At 47.2% G+C, this 21443-nt stretch overlaps 1 pseudogene; it reads left to right on the forward strand.

The window, feature by feature from the left end:
* Nucleotides 1–15024: 15024 nt before the first annotated feature.
* On the forward strand, nucleotides 15025–16773 carry LOC108518061 (centromere protein N-like; annotated as a pseudogene).
* The last annotated feature ends 4670 nt before the right edge of the window (nucleotides 16774–21443 follow it).

Below are 21443 nucleotides of genomic sequence, written 5' to 3' on the forward strand. Positions count from 1 at the left end.
AGAACTCCCCACAAAGACCTGTACATGAATGTTTACAGCAACTTTATTCCTAGTTGCCCAAAACTGGAAACAACTCAAATATTCACCGACTGATATGAAAAACAAAATTGTGCTACCTCTGTACCATGCATTACTACTCAGTAATAAAGAGAAATCACACAGTGACATGGACAAGGCTCCAAAACATGCTGAATACAAGAAGCCAGACATAGAAGAGTACACATTTCTTGATTCCATTTATATGAAAGACTAGAAAGACAAAACTAGACTTATAGACTGGTTGCTGAGGCCAAAGGGAGGCAAGCAACTGCAAAGAGGTTCAAGGGAACTATTGGGGGTGATGGAGTGTTATGTATCTCATTGTCGGGTGGTTATACAAATTCATACGGTTACCAAAATTCATTGTGTGCACTTAAAACAGGTAAATTTTATCTTTTTTTTCTTTTTTTTTTTTTTTGAGACAGAGTTTCTCTCGCTCTTGTCACCCAGGCTGGAGTACAGTGGCGTGATCTCAGCTCACTGCAACCTCTGCCTCCCGGGTTCAAGCAATTCTCCTGCCTCAGCCTCCCAAGTAGCTGGGATTACAGGCACGCACCACTATGCCTGGCTAATTTTTGTATTTTTAATAGTTGGGGTTTCATGTTGGGCTGGTCTTGAACTCCCGACCTCAGGTGATCCACCCACCTCGGCCTCCCAAAGTGCTGGAAATACAGGTGTGAGCCACCTTGCCCAGCCATAAATTTTATCTTATGTAAATTATATCTCAATATATTCAAAAGGGCCCACTGCCTTACTCTGAAAAATCCGTGTATAGGCCCCGGCCCTGTCCTTTACCTTACTTTCAGTCTGCACCTTTGCTCCTGCAGAATGCTGTGATTACCTGGAACAGGGGGTTGGAAGGGAGTCCCTAATGTTCTGTTCCTTCTAGAACAGGTTGGTCCTTGGCAGGATAACATTCCTTCAGTGAGTCAGAATGAGCACAGCCTGGCCACCAATGCATCCCGGAATAAGCAAACACAAATAAAAGATTTTACCTCATAGATGATGCACTCTATCACCCACAAAACATAAGCCCCCAAAGACAATGAGGTGAGGCAAGGTGATCACTCCAAGGTGAAGCAAAGACAGTGCAGGGTGTTACGGGCTCCAGAGAGTGGCACAGGCCTTGAGGATCAACCCTGTGGGTTCCTGGACCGTGAAAGGAAGGTCTATGTGAGCTTTAGAAATTTGCGAGAAATCGGCCAGGAGCGGTGGTTCACACCTATAATCCCAGCACTTTGGGAGGCCGAGGAGGGCAGATCACCTGAGGTCGGGAGTTCGAGACCAGACTGACCAACATGGAGAACACTCGTCGCTACAAAAATACAAAATTAGCCGGGTGTGGTCACGGCGCATGCCTGTAATCCCAGCTACTCGGGAGACTGAGGCAGGAGAATCGCTTGAACCCAGGAGGTGGAGGTTGCAGTGAGCCGAGATCGTGCCATTGCACTCCAGCCTGGGCAAAAGGAGCGAAACTCAGTCTGAAAAAAAAAAAAGAAAAAAGAAAGAAATTTGCAAGAACTCACACGAAGGATCCGAGGAGTAGTAGCTGGGAGCATCTGTCCCAGGGAGACATTCAAAGGTGAGAGGCAGACGGATAGGAATACGGTAAATGTGAGTGCAGAGACCCTTCATCCCTGTAAGGTCTGGCCAGATTCCACAGGATCAGAATTCACTCGAAAACAAACCACAAAGCTTCTTCTCATTTAGAGGACAAACAAGGAAGGTCGGCTTTGTTATTTTTGCAAATTTACACATGCACGGAGCCTGGGAAAATTCTTGAGCAAGAACATGAGGTGTGGACAGTGGTGTTTGCAGGTCACCACGCTGACCACACACCCATCCACTGCCTGGTTCGCCTGGCAAGGTATTGGGCAAACACAGGAGAACCAGTGCCACCACATTACATGCCAACCATTTGGACCAATTTCTGTGAAATAACAAAGAAATCATCACAGGTTCTCTTGAAGCCCAAGCTCTGAATAACACCAACAATACCACAATAGCCCCCAAATTAAAGGCTGCAGCTGCCCGGCACCAAAGGGCTGCAGGGCACCCTGGCCATGGCCCTCAGTCTCTGCTGAGCATTGCCCACATACCTGGTTTTAAAAGCCACAGGGAGGTACCAGGCCTTTGCAACTCCTGTAAATTCACAGGAAAATAGAGAAAGGTCACTAACGCTCCAACTCAGCAAAGAATATACAACTTTTGCGTTTCCCAGGGTTCCTTGTCAAATGACCTGGCCCCACTTTTTGCTCCTTATCATTCTTCTTGTTCCTTAGCCCCTCCATAAGAACAGACGATTATGTCCTGCTCTAGGTCCGTTAACAGAAGAAGAGCTGTGAGAAGGGAAAAGATTTAAACTCTGGGATAAAATGTGCAGGGTTGTATAGGCCGTGAGTAGCAGAGCCAGGTCTGCATGCAGTCTGTCCTCTCTCTACATGGCATCAAAGGAGGATTTTACATCTGCCAGTCTTCCCTGCAGCCCACACCTGCAGATGAAGTATTTTCAATCTCCTGCCCTAAAGCTGAGCTTTAGTCAGGGGCCAACTGAACAGAATTAGGGATGCATGTTGTGTGGGAAGCCATGATTAAAAGGAATATGCCCTTGACACCCCCAGGGCTGCTGTGGACTGCAATCCCCCAACAGCCTTCCTGTGCCCTTAGCCTCAGCCTCCGTTTTCCTATCTGTAAAGTGGGTGTTCTGCATGTTGTAAAGAATGAATGCTATGAAATCAGTGAAAGGTAAGCTACGGATTGTTAGCCAAGATTATTGAACAAAACCTCAAACTGTTAGCCAAGATTACTACTCGGACAACCTTACCAAAGTTATTAGCTTCCATTTAATCAAAAGCCATTACCTCGGCCGGGTGCGGTGGCTCAAGCCTGTAATCCCAGCACTTTGGGAGGCCGAGAAGGGGGGATTACGAGGTCGGGAGATCGAGACCATCCTGGCTAACACAATGAAACCCTGTCTCTACTAAAACATACAAAAACTAGCCGGGCAAGGTGGCAGGCGCCTGTAGTCCCAGCTACTCGGGAGGCTGAGGCAGGAGAATGGCGTAAACCCGGGAGGCGGAGCTTGCAGTGAGCTGAGATCCGGCCACTGCACTCCAGCCTGGGACAACTGAGCAAGACTCCGTCTCAAAAAAAAAGCCATTACCTCAAATAGCCCATTCATCTTTATTAACCAACAAACCTCAAAGCTTATGATACTCAGTTAATTATGTGACTTTTTAATAAAATTAATAAATTTATAAATTTCAGTAAATTTCAATAAAAATAAATTCCAATTTAATAAAATTGGAATTCTCCTGCTCTTGAATAAGTTGTACCTGCCTCTGGGCAGCCAGGCTGTTGGTTGAGTGCAAGAATAAAATAGAAATCTCGGCTGGGCATGGTGGTTCACGCCTGTAATCCCAGCACTTTGGGAGGCCGAGGCAGGTGGATCGCCTGAAGTCTGGAGTTCAAGACCAGCCTGGCCAAACAGTGAAACCCTGTCTCTACTAAAAATACAAAAAATCAGCAGGGCGTGGTGGCAGGCACTTGTAATCCCAGCTACTCGGGAGGCCGAGGCTGGAGAATTGCTTGAACCCAGGAGGCAGAGCTTGCAGTGAGCCGAGATCGCGCCATTGTACTCCACCCTGAGCAACAAAAGCGAAACTCCACTCTAAAAAAAAAAAGAAAGAAAGAAAGAAAAGAAAAGAAATCTGGGCAGGAAGTCGGGCACAGTGGCTCATGCCTGTAATCCGAGGACTTTGGGAGGCTGAGGCAGGCAGATCACCTAAGGTCAGGAGTTCCAGACCAGCCTGGCCAACATGGGGAAACCTCGTCTCTACTAAAAATACAAAAATCAGCTGGGCATGGTGGTGGGCACCTGTAGTCCCAGCTACTCGGGAGGCTGAGGCAGGGGAATCACTTGAACCTGGCAGGTAGAGGTTGCAGTGAGCCAAGATCACGCCACTGTGCTGCAGCCTGGGCAACAGAGCGAGACTCCATTTCGAAAAAAAAAAAAAATCTGGGTAGGGCCTTCACTTGCAAAGATGAGCCCTCTGGAGTCAGAATCACCATGGCAGCTACTGTGTGGGACTTATCCCTTTGCCAGGGAGAGGAAGGGATCCCATAACCAGAGTCTTGCAGCTGGACCACCCCCCTCTCTCCGTGGCAGGGAACATGTCCACCAGTCCAGCAGCTGCCACTGTTGGCTGTTGGCTAAATGCAGGTGGGTGAAAGACAAGCCCTGCCTGCTCACTTGCCCTAACCTTCTCCTCTCTACCTAAACTTGAGTTTCACAGCATTCTTCTCTCAACTTGTACTGAGCAAGTGGCTAGTGGAGAAACAAAGTATCTTAGCCTATAACAGAATACCAGATACTGGTGGTCTATTTTAAAAAGAAAAAAACAACAACAAAAAAAATTATTTCTTACAGCTCTGAAGGCTGGGAAGTCCAAGGTTAAGGAGACTGCATCTGGCAAGGACTTTCTTGCTGTGTCATCCCATGGGGGAAGGTGGAAGGACAAAATAGCAGGAGGGAACAATACAGAAAGGGGACTGAATTTATCCATTAATCAGGAAACCACTCCCTCAATGATTAACCCACTCCCGAGGTAACACCATTAATCCATTCACAACGGCAGAGCCCTCATGACGTAATCACCTCCTGAAGGTCCCCCATCCCAATACTTTTGGCGTTGCCAATTAGGTTTCCAACATGAACTTTGGACACACTCAAACCACAGCAGTGGGTGAACACTAAAGAGCACCTATGCTATTCCAGACACTTCTACTTACATCATCCACTCATTTAAACCTCCCGACAGCTCTGAGCTAGCTCTCACTACTGTCATTTAGTATATGAGGAAGCTGAGGCACAGAGAAGGGAAGGAGCTTGCCCAAGGACACAGAGCAAATTAGTGACCAGTCTGGGACTCAGACGCAGATCTGCCTGAGCACATCCCACCACCCGCCTACCTGGCCATTACGCACTTGACCACTCACCAAGAAGCTTGTCACACCGTGAGCCCTGTGTCTCTCTCCCCATCATTCTCAGATCTCTGCCTTTCACTGACTTGCATCTGCCATATAACCTCTCTCTTCAGAGATACTCGAGAGTTTTGTTTTGTTTTGTTTAAATACGTGAATCTGGGAATAAAAGGTCAGCCCACAACCATGTATGGCAGTTAAACAGCTTCAAGAGAATGTGTTTGAGGTAACCAAAGGATACTGTGGGCAGACATTTCTGAAGACCCCTGTCCCCTTTGGATAAACGTGGGTGTGCCATGACCCTGGCAATCTAATGGAATATTTGAAGGCCAGGCTGAGGATCTAGAACTTCCCACTCTCCTACCCCCACTCTGAGGAGCGTCTTGGGGAGGGGGTCTCCTGGGACCATCTAACCTCTAGGGCAAAAGGGTGACACAGTGTGGTTAATAAATCAGCTTGCCTTGCTTCTGTCCACAGAGGGTTTGAGGCTGTGTACTCTTCAAAACAATGGTCTGGTGACATCCCAGAAGATTCCTGTGACTGAAGATTGTTCCAAATAAAGTCACTCTCAAGTGGGTTCCCAGGGTGGAGAGACCAACCCAGAAGTACCCACACTCAGCAGGCTCTCTAGGCAGAGCTCTGAGGGGAGGGCAGAAGGGGAAATGTCTGGGTGGGTTTGTTTGTTTGCTTGTTTGTTTTGAGACAAGGTCTCACTATGTCACCCAGGCTCCAGTGCAGAGACTATTTCCAGGAGCAATCATAGTGCACTGCAGCCTCAAACTCCTCAACTCAAGCAATCTTTCTGCCTCAGTCTCCCGAGTAGCTGGGATTCCAGGTGCATGCCACCGTGACCAGCAGGAAAATGCCATCTTTACAGTAACACCACTTTCATAGGAAGGGATCAGGGAGCCTTGCCCGCTCCAGAAGAAGTCCTAGAAAGAGCAAACTTAAAGTGTCCACACACCATCTCACACTCATTAGGATGGCCACCATCAAGAAAAAAGAAAAACAGAAAATAACAAATGTTCGCAAGGATGCAGACAAATGGGAACCCTTGTGCGCTGCTGACGGGCATGCAAAATGATGCAACCACCATGGAAAACAGTATGGCTGTTCCACACAAAAAATTAACAATAATTTATGTATGAACAAGCAATTCAACTTCTGGGCATATACCCAAAGGAATTGGAAGCAGGGTCTTGAAGAGGCATTTTACAACATGTTCATGGCAGTATTATGCACAATGGCCAGAAGGCAGCAGCCGGAGTGTCCGTTGGTGAACGAGTGGATAAACAAAATGTGATATGTACATACGCTATTAGCCAGGGGTTCTCCAGAAAAACAAAACCAGTAAAATATATACAGATACATAAGAGGAGATTTATTGCAGGCATTGGCTCATCCAATTAAGGAGGCCAAAGGGGCCCACCCTGTGCCATCTGCAAGCTGGAAAACTAGGAAAGCCGTGGTGTCGTTCAGGCTGAATCTGAAGGCCTGGGAACCAGGGGAGCCACTGGAGTGACCACTACTCAGCTGAAGGCCTGGGAACCTGGAGGGCTAAGGGTGATGAGTCCCTGAGTCAGAAAACCCAAGAACCAGGAGCTCCAATACCCCAGGGCAGGAGAAGATGGATACTCCAGCTAAGAAGAGAAAGAGAGGATTCGCCCTTCCTCTGCCTTTTTTTATTCTACTTGGGCCCTCAACAGATTGGTTGATGCCCACCCACTGGCAAAGGCGGACCTTCTTTACTCAGCCTACTGATTCAAATGCTCATCTCTTCTGGAGACGCCCTCACGGACAAACCCAAAGATAATGTTGTACCAGCTATCTGGACACCTCTTAGCCCAGTCAAGTTGATACGCAAAATTAACCATCACACATGCAATAGAATATTATTCAGCTTAAACAGGAAGGAAATTCTGACACATGCTACAACATGGATGGACTCTGTGGACATTATGCTGAAATATCCCAGTCACTAAAAGACAAAATAGTGTGATTCCACTTATATGAGGTGCCTAGTGTAAACAAAAAATAAAATTCTAAGCATCCCCCCATACCCCCGCAGTCATCTGAAAGGGCTTCCTTCTCAGCCAGGGCTCTTTTAAAATTTAACCTGAGAAACTGTTTCAGGCCATGATGGAAAGCAGGGTTCAGACAAGCCTCATGATACCTCTCCAGCATTGACGTCAACACAGACTTTAAGTCTGATAAGGAACATTTTACAGCCTGTTCCCTCTGAAGCTTACCACCTGAAGGCTTCCTCTGCAAAACAAAAACTCAGGTCTCCATAATCCTTTATCTTAACCCAGACATTTCTTTCCGTTGATCCCAGGTCTTTAGATAAACTAAACCAATTGTAAACCAGAAAATTGTTTAATCTACCTATACGCTGGAAGCCCCACTCCCCACCCAACCCAGCCTTGAGTTGTCCCGTCTTTCTGGACCAAACCAATGTATTTCTTAAATGTATCTGATTGATGTTTCATGCCTCTCTAAAATGTATAAAACCAAGCTGCGCCCCCAAACACCTTGGGCACATGTTCTCAGGACCTCCTGAGGGCTGTGTCAGGGGCCATGGTCACTCATATTTGGCTCAGAATAAATCTCTTCAAATATCTTACAGAGTTTGATTATTTTCATTGACACTAGAGTAGTCAAATTCATAGAGACAGGAAGTAGAATGGTGGCTGTCAGTGGTTGGGGAAGAGAAGAATAGGGAGTTGTTGTATAACGGGTAGAGAGTTTCTGTTTTACAAGATGAAGAGTCCTGGAGATTAGCTGCCCAACAGTGTGAACGTATTTGACACCACTGAACTGTACACTTAGAAATGGCTACGATGGTAAATTTTATGTTATGTGTATTTTACTACAATGAAAATTTTTTATTTAAAAAGTGTCCACATGTATTAAAATCCTCATCACCCCATTGTTGACCACATTCCACTTTTTGTTTTGCCGTGATGTGTCTCTTCATCCGCTTCGTATTTATCTGGTGCCAATTTTATTAATGGTAGAATGAGATTCAAATAAACGTTCCTCCAGGGAAACGACAAATCCAAGAAGCAGGCAACTTGCCAGGACAAAAGAGTAAAAAAATAAGCAAACAGCCCAGAAGGTGCAGCCTGGCCCTGCTGGGGGTCGCGAGGTGGATAAGCTGGCTCCGTGCAAGGTGATCTTGTCTCTCCTTCCTAAACTTCACAGCTGAAGGAAGGTAGAGGGGGCAGGGTGGACCTTGGACCAGGTTACAATCCACAGGATGTATTCTCATTGTCCTTCTGGGTTCTAAACGTTTCTCTCCATGAGTCACAAAGGTTAACTGGCTCTACAATTTTAAAACCCTCAGGGTTTTCCTTTTTTAGATTGTCCTCGGGAGACCTCTCAGTGAGTGTTCCCTCCATCCTCATCTCCAACTGGCAGCTGCTTCTTAGCATGCATGTTTACAGAAATACCAGTAGTTATTGCATGTTCCCTGCCATGTGATTAAGCATTGCCATAAAGCCAGGACTGGATTAGAAATAGATCTTCCCCTTCTGAGAAAGCACCCAATGGAGCAAAGCTGGCGGCAGCGATGGGCAACTTGTGCCACCTACTGGACACAGAAGGTATCACACACCCAATGCCAAAGACTGGACAAGGCTTTGCCACCTGCCAATGAACTGGCCAGAGCCACTGGCTCACCCACTTTGCATGGCAGAGGGTGACTGGGAAATATGACCAACTGTCCCACACTGGAACCGACCTCTAGGTCTGTGCTCCCTAGCCACGGGCTCCAATCACCTAGGCTATTGTCTGAGGGAACAGCCCCTTGGAGCTCTTGCTCCAAAAGGGCCTGGAGGAAGGGCATTTCCGGACACAGGGCCATAGACTGTGGCATTATTCTGCACGTGAGTTCAGACTTGGGAATGAATGAAAGACACTCCACTGTGTTCTGCAACTTTTGTCACAACATTTTACCTCCTTCAATCCTCCTTAACAGTTACATGAGCTAGGTTCTATTATTATTTTAGAGATGAGGAAACTGAGGCACAGAGAGGTTCAATCAATGGGTTAAATGCCTTTCCACTGCTACACAGAGGGATACGATGCCTTGATGGAGTACTCGCTAGAAAGCGGAGCTGTAACATAATGGTTCTCTTTCGTGTTTATTTTTCAAAGCAAACACACCATCATAAAGACACCCAAGTGTTCTCTTAACCATTTGGAATATCTTGTTTGGAAGCTTCACAAGTAAATGAATATCCTCTACCTTAAAGCCACAGTCTCATTTCTTGGTTCATTTCAGTGAATATGCATTGACCACCTTCTGGGTTCCAGACAGAATGGCAAGTGGGGACTACGCCATCACCTACGCTGCGGGGCCATTTCTCAACTATAAGGTAACTTTAAATCATGAGACTCTGCCACCACTGAGGCTATTCATGTTCTGAAGCCCATTCACAGAAGTTTCACCAGTGATAGGTGCAAGTACATAAAAACCCCAAATGTGACCACTTCAAACAGGATTACACCCACGAAAATGCATGTCTTGATAGGTTCATTTTTTAAAAAATCAATGGCATCCTGTTTAGAATCCCTCCCTGAAATTTAGAAGAACCTTCCCTGAGAGAGGCTCACCTCCTTATTATAAGAAGGGCAGCCTCGGTCTGGCAGGAAGCAGTGCCACACTGACTCCTCCTCATGTGGCCAACCTGGCTGAGACGGGGCCCAGTGTGCAGTCCACCAGCAATGAGCTGGGGAGACACCAGAGCAGAACCCAGGCTTCAAGAGAGAAGCAGGAGGCGGCCGGGCACAGTGGCTCACGCTTGTAATCCCAGTACTTTGGGACGCCGAGGCGGGCAGATCACGAGGTCAAGAGATCAAGACCATCCTGGCTAACACAGTGAAACGCTATCTGTACTAAAAATACAAAAATATTAGCCAGGCGTGGTGGTGCATGCCTGTAGTCCCAGCTACTCGGGAGGCTGAGGCAGGAGAATGGCGTGAACTCGGGAGGCGGAGCTTGCAGTGAGCCGAGATCGCACCACTGTACTCCAGCCTGGGCAACAGAGTGAGACTCCATCTCAAAAAAAAAAAAAGAGAGAGAGAAGCAGGCGGCTTGTTTTTATAGGATCCTTCTACTCAGAGTTTGCCTGGGGGCTGCAATCTGCCTATGGCAGAAATTAATAAACAATATCTGCATACATTTATTGAGCACTTTACATCCATCTCAGAGCTCTCTGGTTCCATTTTCATATTAGGTCTCTGTTGCTCGCCCCAGAAGCCTGTAGGGTGGGGATTGCTACTCTCAGGAGGAGAGCGAGGCAGAAGGTTTGGGCACTTTGCCCAAGGTTCCAGGCAGAATCAGGATGGAAATTCCATTTCCTGGTGCTGTTGTCAAACAGCCACTGGATATTAAGCCCCGCACGACAGAAAGAAAGAAGCTTGAGTCTACAGGAAATTGGAAGATGAGACTAATAAAAAGCTCTTAGACATGATCTCCTTCCTGAAAATTTCCTTTTCTTTGACTTTTAAAGAAATCTGGAAGTTGGGGTGACAGGTTGGGAGTGGGGAGAAGGAACATCCTCAACCTTCACGGGGCTGTTTATGTTCCGGAGAAGCAGGAGAGGGAGGAAGCACAGGTATCTGGAGGGAAGAGAGAAATGTGACCAGGACTGAGGCCCATCTCACCAGCACAGTGAGTTTTTTTTTTTTTTTTTTTTAATTTTGCAAAGCTGGATATGGCCTCTCTGAACAAGGTTTGCTTCTATGATTCTGGGACAAATTCCGGAAATGTAAGAGACGGAAATGGTTGTGGGTGGAATCTAATCCAACCCCCCTCACATTCCTCTTGAGGAAACAAAGCTCAGGGAGTTTCGGTCATTTCCCCAGAGTGATTCCAACCCCTTGTAACGTACAGTAAAGGCCTTAACCCCAAGAACAATGGGAGCTCATGAAGGCATGCCACAATAGAGACGTGATCAGAAGTCAGTCTCCTTGGTCACTTTCTACTCATCGTGCTTCTGCCAAAATTCAGGAATGGCTTCTTTCTGAAGTTCGGGTCAAATTGATCATTTATTGGTGCTGCAGAGATGAAGGCAAGGAAATGAGAAGAGTAGATGATAAACTCCCGTGCGAGAGAAAGGACAGTGAGAGGCGAGTATGACAGCCAAGAGGCACACACTCTCAGTCACTGCAGCTGATGGCCTGAGAGTCACAAGGAAGGCAGGTTTTTGGAGAGGCAGCAAAGGATGGAGGCGTGAGTGGAGTTGGGTAAAACCATCCAAAGGACACTCGGAGCTTCAAGGAGTGTTTCAAAGGAAGCAACGCCCAACAGTACTGGCATTTGGAGTCTACAGTAAGGATTGAGAACAACCCCACTCCTCAGTATTACCCTCAGTGAAACATCTATTCAGAATCTATTCAGAGTTTATTGAGCACCTCCTATGCTTCGCCCTGTAGATTCAGCAGTATAACATCCAAGCCAGCCTAGACCCTGCCCTTGTAGAGCACACAGTCAGGTGAAGGATACAGACATTAAACATGGAGCGATTTAACGACAAGAGGAGAGAGCACCAACAAGGAGGACATAGAGTGGTCTGACTGAGCCAGGGCAATGGGCAATGGGAGTGGAGGAGGCTTCCCTGGAGAGGTCACATTTAAGAGGTACTTGATGAACATGCAGATCTTTGCTAGCGATGTAAGGCAAGAAGAGTGTTCCAGCAGAGTAAAAGCATCTGGAAAAGCCTTGGGTATGAGGGACTCATCTCATGACCACTGGACAGTAGGTCATGTTGGCCGGAAGATAGGAAGAGAAGGGGAAGGGGGCTGGCCATGACCTTCTCCATGAAAGATGCCACACTGACCTCAGAGCAATGGGAACTCATTAAAGGCACAATCAAATTTGAGCTTTTCAAAAACCACACCAGCCTTGGGGTAGAGAACGGTTTGTCGTGTGTGTGAGAGAATGAAGGGAGACCAGTGTAAATTCTACTGAGGTTACCTCAGCAAAAAGTGGTAGGGCCTGGGTCTGGTGGGCACACGGGAGGTAGAAGTGAGCAGTTTCAAGGACTCTTTAGAAGTTAGGATCAAGGGAACATGCTGAGAGACTGGATGTGAGGGGACACAGTGGGGAGGTGTCAACTCCCAGGAGGATGGTTGCAGCATGTCTGAGACAGGGCACATTTGAGCTGGAAGGTCTGAGCACAGCATTGGGCATATTGAGTTTGAGATGCATGAGACCACCAAGGAAGGAGCCAGGGCATGGAATCAGGCATCCTCTGCAAGTGGGTGCCCCACAGTAAGCAGAGGCACAGGGAAGAATGAAATTGAATAGAAAGAGAATATAGCGGCCGGGCGCGGTGGCTCAAGCCTGTAATCCCAGCACTTTGGGAGGCCGAGACGGGCAGATCACGAGGTCAGGAGATCGAGACCATCCTGGCTAACACGGTGAAACCCCGTCTCTACTAAAAAATACGAAAACTAGCCGGGCGAGGTGGCGGGCGCCTGTAGTCCCAGCTACTCAGAGGCTGAGGCAGGAGAATGGCATAAACCCAGGAGGCGGAGCTTGCAGTGAGCTGAGAACCGGCCACTGCACTCCAGTCCGGGCGACAGAGCGAGACTCCGTCTCAAAAAAAAAAAAGGAAAGAGAATATAGTGGTCGGGCACGGGTGGCCACGTCTGTAATCCTAACACTTTGGGAGGCTGAGGCGGGAGGATCACTTGAGTTCAGGAGTTGAAGACCACCCTGGCCAATATGGCGAAATCCCGTCTATACTAAAAAATACAAAAATTAGCCAGGCATGGTGGCTCGTACCTGTAATCCCAATTACTTGGGAGGCTGAGCCAGGAGACTCACTTGACCCTAGGAGGCAGAGGTTGCAGTGAGCCGAGATCACGCCACTGCACTCCAGCCTGCGTGACAGAGCGAGACCCCGGGAAAAAAAAAAAAGAGCGAGAGAGAGAATATAGCAAGAAATGAAGGAGACCAGCCCCAAGGACGTTCAGTGTCTGGTCAGGAGGTGGGAAAAGACTAGAAAGGGACAGCCAGGGAGGTGGGGAAACCAGCAGAGCTTGAGGTCTCCAAGGCCAAGGACACTGGCGCTGGGGTGTCGGGAATGACAAACACTAGGAGGTGCCCCTGGGATGTCACAGGATGGCCTCAGAGGGCTCATCGCTGACCCCTCCACCCAGGGTGACAATGCCTAACCACCCCTGAAATAAACAAGCCAGCAAAGGACCTGCATCCTCATGACGTGTGCACTTCCCAGTGCTTCTGTCTTATATCAATAAAAATGCACAATGAACACACACACAAACTATCACCTGCACTTCTCTCAGGTCTCATAAGGAATTAATCCCACCCAAGATTTCCACTTCCTGAATAAGTTAAGCAGGTTTTCTTTGGTGGCTTTTGTTAAAAATCCTGAGTATTTATTCACTCATTTATTCACAAAGTATTTATTGGGCACCTAATATGTGTCAGGTACCATTCTGAGCAATTAGAATACCTCAGTGAACAAAAGAGATAAAGGTATTTCCCATTGAGGACTTTATATTTCAGAGCTTGAGGCAGAGATGGCGCAAGAAAGGGTGACAAGTGCTATGGCGAAAGGAAAAATAGGATAAAGAGGACTAGAAGTGCCGGTCAGGAAGGAGGAGTTATGATTACATTTTACATAGAGTGGTCAGAGAGAAAGAGACATTGAGTAAAAATAGGGCTCATTTAATGTTGGACTCCTCCCTCTCTCCCTGCGCAGGCAAAGCAAAAGAACAGAAAAGTCCAGAAGCAACTAGAAGATTCCATCCACAAAATTTATGATGGAACCATCAACAGAACTGGGCACAAAACTCAGGAAGAGGAACCAGAAAGCTCTCCAAGATGCAAACCTGACTTTGCAACAAAACACCATGATGATGAAATGGGAAACCCACACACAAAGTCTCCAACAGTCGGGGTTTTAAGCGGCCTTAACCAAAGCTGGACAAACAATACACGATCAAGCAAAAACTTTACAAGTGGTGACAAGCCTCAAATCACAGAAACTTACCGAGTAAGCCAAATAGATGACAGCAAAAGCAGCCTCTGAGTCTCATCCAAACGCAGTGGTGAAGGGAGAGAGACCTGCTATTCATAGCCAAAGCGGGCGCTGGCATGCCACAGAAAAGGAGAAAGCCTTTGGCTTCCTGCTCTCCTGGATGTTTTTCAGGGATATAAAAAGGGAGATTCTGCTTCCAAGGAGAACCTTCCTCCTCTGAATGGATTTGTGTCTCCTGACCACATCAGTTCCATTCTTGGCCAACATCAGAGCTGCCCTGTACGGTCTGTTGAGCACCACAGGGAAAAGTAGTGATGCTGGAAGACTAGAAATGGAATGCAGCTCCAGACTGCAAAGGGGAAGAAGCCACAGAACAATGAGTAGAAGGTGGAAGGAATTGGCTTCTTCACGTTGCTGCTGAACGGCTGACTTGCCCACCCTGGACCACCTCCCCTGTGTCTCCTGTTATGAGCAGGTGTTGAGTGTTTAGTTGGGAGCTTTCCTTTCTTTTCTTTTTTTTTTTTTTTTTTTTTTTTTTTTTTTTTTGAGACAGAGTCTCACTCTGTCGCCCAGGCGGGAGTGCAATGGTGTGATCTCAGTTCACTACAACTTCCACCTCCCAGGTTCAAGCAATTCTCCTGCCTCAGCCTCCCAAGTAGCTGGGCTTACAGACACATGCCACCACAGCCGACTCAATTTTTTTGTATTTTTAGTAAAGACAAGGTTTCACCATGTTGGTCAGGCTGGTCTCGAACTCCTGGCCTCAAGTGATCTGCCCGCCTCGGCCTCCCAAAGTGCTGGGATTACAGGTGTGAGCTACCGTGCCCGGTCAAGGTTTTCCTAACAGCTAGATAGAAATGCATTGGTGGGGGTTATAGACTACAGAATCCCCTCTACCAGGTTTAAGGGGTAAACAATTTATTATAGGACAAAGAAAGCACACAGGAGGAGAGAGGTGGCTGAAGATGTGGGCCATGACAGAGAGATGGATGAGACTGTTGCTGAGTTTAAGAGGATCATCCCAAATGTCCTCATGGCCGGGTGCCATGGCTCACTCCTGTAATCCCAGCACTTTGGGAGGCCAAGGCAGGAAGATTGCTTGAGCCCAGGAGTTCAAGGCCAGCCTGGGCAACATAGTGAGACTCCATCTCTACAAAAAATGAAATTAGCCAGGCATGGTGGCACATGCTGTAGACCCAGCTACTCAGAAGGCTGAGGTGAGAGGATCGATTGAGTCCAGAAGGTCGAGGTTGCAGGGAGCTGAGAGCGCACCACTGCACTGCAGCCTGAGTGACAGAACAAGACCCTGTGAAAGAAGGAAGGAAGGAAGGAAGGAAGGAAGGAAGGAAGGAAGAAAGGGGAAGGGAAGGGAGGGAGGGAAAGAAAGAAAGAGAGAAAGAGAGAGAAAGAAAATCCCCATGACGGAAATGACAACAATCCGAAAAGCCTTGGAATTTTTGTCTAAAAATTAACTGCAGACGGTAAATTTCCAGCAGAGAAAGGACTCTCTCACTCAGCACTTGGTTCTGCTGTGTGAGGAGAAGCACACAAATTCCTATGACGCAGCCCTTTGAGACATGTGGTTGATACTGAATTTCATCAGCACAAGAAAGTTTGGGATGCTTTTCAGATGAGTAAAGGACCAAGTGAAGATGTTGACCTTTTTGATATGAAACAACTTAAAAATCCATTTAAGAAAATTCTTTGGGCTGGGTGCGGTGGCTCATGCCTATAATCCTAACACTTTGGGAGCCCGAGACAGGTGGATCACGAGGCCACAAGTTCAGGACCAGCCTGGCCAAGATGGTGAAACCCTGTCTCTACTAAAAAAATTACAAAAATTAGCTGGGTGCGGTGGCAGGTACCTGTAATCCCAGCTACTCGGGAGGCTGAGGCAGGAGAATCACTTGAACCCTGGGGGTGGAGGTTGCAGTGAGCTGAAATCATGCCACTGCATTCCAGCCTGGGCGACAGAGTGAGACTCCATCTCAAAAAAAGAAAGAAGAAAAAGAAAATTCTACAGCAAGCATTTTAAAATGTGACAGCTTTAGAGACATTGAAGGGAATGCAGTCTGGATTAGAATTGCCTGGGGAACACAGTACACAAATCCAACCCAGCACATACAAACCTATCACCTTTCTCTCTCCTTCCTTCCTTCCTGCCTGCCTGCCTGCCTTTTCCTTCCTTTCTCTTTCTTTCTTTTTTTCCCAGACTGTATGTACCTTCACTTCTTCCTCCAAGCTGAGGTGCAATAGACTGCTTCTGGATCAGGCACTGGTAATTGCTAGCAGACACCATCAGACTGTGAAAATGGATCTGAGAAGCTGACATCTGGACTCCCAAGGCTATTGTTTTTAAATAGTATGATCAGATCTTTGAAACTCACAACTCAACGACACCTCTACAGGAAAGAAGCCTTGCGCTGGATATAAACATGGATTCAAGAATTATTCATGAAGACATAGTAGAAAAAGAAGAATCCAAGGAATAACTCAAAAAACTAGAATTTGCACAATCAAAGCTTGAAAGGAAATTCAAAAAGTGATTTAAATGGGACCATCTTGGCTGAGAAGGGAGAATCCCCTTCAGTGAGGAATAAAGTTCTGTAGCCCACGTCTTTTGGAAGCATTGAAATCCTTCGCCCCAGCCAGCCTTGCAGATGCACCACTTTCTCCACCACTCACTTGCATACCCAGCAAGACAACGAATTATGTTAAAATGAGAGATGAATGAGATGTGTGTGGTTTTGTATGCACAGGAGCTCCTTCACTGTATTGTACATGCATTTCAGTTCATGGCTAGCTATATGGCTTCTGTTTATACACTTGTGTTTTAGAAGTTAACCCTTGGTATTGAAATTTCAGAAATGTTCATGTAATTTTGGGGACTGACTCATTCCTCCACTACATGCCTCCTCTCTCCCATATCCTGCTAGTTGTCACAGTTGCAGGCACTTGAGATGCAGGATATAGACATGGCTGCACACATGACCTTGAGTGCCTGGATGCTCTGAGGTCAAGCATACGGCGCAGTGCTGGAGATGGTGTGAGTCGTGTCCCGTGTCCTTTCTCCCACTCCTGTCCTCTTGATCCTGGGGAGGTCTGGTTCCAATTGCTGGTTCCCAGGGATTCATTCTTAAGTCTCGGATCACAGAAAGAAGCAACAAGAAACTATATCCAACTCAAAACTTTTTAGGAGAATCATAAAATTGGTCCGTTCAGAGGATAGAGTTGGGTCCACTAAGTTATTGTTGCAAGAGGCTGTATATTCAGCAAATCAGTCATATAAAATAATGTCCTTTTTTTTTTTTTTTTTTTTGAGACAGAGTTTCAANTCAGACCTGTTGACTCAGCAATTTTGTGTCTGGGAACATATCTTAGGAAAGTAATCAGAGATGCCTACCAACGTATGTTACGATGATGTATGACAGAATTATTATACAAATATATCCATAGTAAAAGGGGGTTTGCTGAAATAAATTATCATATATTCATGTAATGTAACACTATCAGGCCATTAAAAATCACAGTTTCAAAGGGTAATAAAATGGGAACATGCTCATAGGATAGATTTTTTAAATTGCAGATGATATATGGCTAAAAATGTCTAATATGTCTAATAATGCAAAGATGTATACAGACCTTAATCCTCTAGCCTCCTCCCTAGAGATGACCTCTGTTATTAATTTCTCAGGTATCTTTCTGGATATTTTACACACACACACACACGCACGCACACACACATTCTTTTTAAGTAAAGGATATCATTCTATAGTCATTACACATCTTATTTTTATTTATTTATTTATTTTTTTGAGACAGAGTTTCAATCTTGTTACCCAGGCTGGAGTGCAATGGTGTGATCTTGGCTCACCTCAACCTCCGCCTCCTGGGTTCAAGCAATTCTCCTGCCTCACCCTCCCTAGTAGCTGGGATTACAGGCATGCGCCACCACGCCTGGCTAATTTTGTATTTTTAGTAAAGACTGGGTTTCTCCATGATGGTCAGGCTGGTCTCGAATTCCTGACCTCAGGTGATCCGCCCGCCTCAGCCTCCCAAAGTGCTGGGATTACAGACATGAGCCACTGCGCCCAGCCAATAATGTTCTCATTGTTAATATACTTTTTATCATGTGTGTCACATTAAACTGATAAATAGTAATATCATAATGACTTGTGAATAGAGATAACGAAAAGCTGATTTTAAAAAAGAATACCAAATCGAATGCTGGAGAAAGAGACACCCAGTGCCACACCATAGAACTAATGCAGTGAGGGGCAGCCGCTCTGGCCCCATCTGGAGGCTGCTGAATCAGGACACCACTGCCACAGCTGTCAGCCCCTGCCCCTGCCCCTGCCCCTCCACCGCAATCTGCCCCAGCCGTAGGAAGTGTTTGGGATCAAAGCCTTCGGTAGGTGCCTATGATCACTGGACCTAAATCATGTTTGCACCTCAAAAGCAAGGATGACTATGAAATGGAATATGTGGAGATTCATCAGAAGGCAGGATGTACACCATGGGGAACCATCAAACTGTGAAGAGGGTGCTGAAAAGATTTGAGGAGCCACAAATGGCAGAGGTACAGCACAGCACACTCGCTGACTCAGCCAACACATGAGAAACCAAAGCGAGGTTCAGGTGTGCCACCCGAGCGCTGCTGCAGGAGGAACATGGCACGCTGCATTCTTGCCTCCTTTGTTGGACAGTGGGAGAAAACAATGCATGGTACTAGAAAAATCAGAAAAGGACCTTGCTGTTCACTGATAAAGTGCTTTCCCAGAAGGGACCCCACCATGTCAGCAGCCACATCCATGGCCATAGCTTGGAAGGTGTCCAGGCCACACTGTCTGGGGAAATCCTAGTGCTCCTAGCGTCTGTCTCTCCCTCTCAGGGACCACAGCTCTGCACTGTCTGATGGCAACTGTTTCGCTTTGTTGTTTTTTTCCTCATCTATTTTGTGCTGTGTTAATTATGTCAGGTGGAAGGATAAATGCTGTCTCTGCTACTCCATCTCATCTGGAAGCAGAAAAGCAGTGCAAGGACCCTGAGAGTCACAGGGAGGATAAGGGCAGCTTTCCCCACCCCAGCCCAGCCACCTCTGCCTCTGCCTGGAACCTCTCCTGACCTGCCCCCAATTCTTCCCAAGGAGAGGCTTCCTCCCTCTCTGGTCCTCTCGCAGACCCCCCCGCTGCACTCTGAGCCACTCCTCTGCCCTCAGCTCCCACTCACCTCCCACATCCCCTCCATCCCCCTCACCACAGCCCCCACTGAATTTTAGTATCCGCTGTGGTCGACCCCAGATGTCTGCACCAGCCTGCCTCATCTGAACACACTCCCCTCTCCAGTTGCCCATCCACCACTGCCCCCTTCCTGCCATATTGAAGACAGTGCCTTGTTCATATGGGTGACATTTATGTTTCTGCATAGCGTGGGTTCTTTTTTCTGCTCTGATAAGAACCCAGCATGTAGAAATGGAATTCATTTCCCATACATAAACTCAGGCACTAACCAGACTGCATGGCCCAACAAATGTAATTCAGAATTAGGAGCTGCAGGAGCACAGCCCTTCCTCCCTTGACCATCCTATCACCAAAAGGCCCACCAAGGAGGAAGCCTTACCACAGACTCAATCTCTATTGACAGCAATCAAAAATGCTTAGCAACTTCTGTAAGAGAGAAATGGCCCTAGATTAATCAATGACCATACACACATTTAAGCTTCTTAATAAATTGTCCTATAAATTCCACCCATTCTTTCTAATGAAAACATTAAAACTCCTCATACTTATGTAACCATTTACCAAAACACTCTCCCATAAGCTATGGTGGTAATTCCTCAAAACCCCCATGAAATAGCTAAGCAACTGGCCTTTTTTACCACAGACATAAATAAATTCCAATGTATTAACAATTTACGATGGTGACTGATATGGTTTTGCTGTATCCCCACGCAAGTCTCCTCTTGAATATGGGATTTGAATTGTGGGATTGTAGCTCCCACAATCCCATGTCATGGGAGGGACCCGGTGGGAGGTAATTGAACCATGGGGGCGGGTTTTCCCACGCTTTTCTTGTGATAGTGAATAAGTCTCAGGAGATCTGATGGTTTTATAAACGGCAGTTCCCCTGCACGCACCATGTAAGACGTGCCTTTGCTTCTTCGCCTTCAGCCATGATTATAAGGGCTCCCCAGCCATGTGGAATTGTGAGTCTATTAAAACTCCTTTATAAATTACCCAGTCTCAGGTATGTCCTTAGAGCAGCGTGAGAACGGACTAATCACAATAATTGTTAAGTACAAGTCCCTTAAGCATGTATGTCCAGCATCATTTCTGTGGCGTGCATGTTGAGCATCATTTCTGCCCTGTGGCAAGGACGCTCGCATTTTGCTCTTTAGACCTTCTGCCACCAGAGGGCGCGCTAAGCCAGCCTAGGCCGGTCCGATCGCTGCCATCAGTGCCTGACACACACCTGGCAAAGCCTGAGTGGTTTTCAGACCCATCATGCATCAGCCAGGCCTCCCACCAACCCCAGGAGTTGCTCCCACATTGTGCAGGCGTTTGGCTGCATTGGCACGGGGACCAAGGATTCCCGAATTCATATTCGGTGCCCAAGATTTTATAATTACATCCCGGAACAGTGGTATATTTTGATCACCCCTTTCTCCCTGGATATTCTCCAGTCCTCAAAGCCCTTCCATCTAAAACGAAGGAACACATCCATTTTCCTTTTCTCTCACAGATCTATGAGGAGAAGAGGAATGGAGGGCTGGTAAAGACCACAGCCATGTTCTCTCTCCGCTGGGTAGAACACCCCGACAGGCCTAAGCGTTCACAGAGACAGGCCTTTGTGGTCTAGAGGTCCCCACACAGCCTGCCTGCTGGAGACATTCCTCAGCTTCCTTTGGGGAAGAACAGGCAGCCATTTCCAGAGGAGGAAGCAAGAAAGAACAGAAGCCTCTCTGAGCCCAGAATTCTCTTCCCCAGACCCATTCTGCCGTAATTCAAATGCCACATGGCCCCCAGTAGCCCACACCTCCCAGTGCAATGGTCCATGCATCCCAGTTCAAGGATCCATGCCTCCCAGGGCAATAAGCTGCACCTCCCAGGGCAATGGTCCACACCTCCCAGTGCAGTGGCCCATACCTCCCAATGCAGTGGTCCATACCTCCCAGTGCAGTGGTCCATACCTCCCAGTGCAGTGGTCCATACCTCCCAGTGCAGTGGTCCACACCTGCCAGGCAATGAGCTGCACCTCCCAGTGCAGTGGTCCGCACCTCCCAGGGCAATGGTCCATACCTCCCAGTGCAGTGGTCCACACCTCCCAGGGCAATGGTCCATACCTCCCAGTGCAGTGGTCCACACCTCCCAGGGCAATGAGCTGCACCTCCCAGTGTAATGGTCC

The sequence above is a fragment of the Rhinopithecus bieti genome, unplaced genomic scaffold (assembly GCF_001698545.2).
Source record: "Rhinopithecus bieti isolate Rb0 unplaced genomic scaffold, ASM169854v2 scaffold_42219, whole genome shotgun sequence".
NCBI classification, from domain to species: Eukaryota; Metazoa; Chordata; class Mammalia; order Primates; family Cercopithecidae; genus Rhinopithecus; species Rhinopithecus bieti.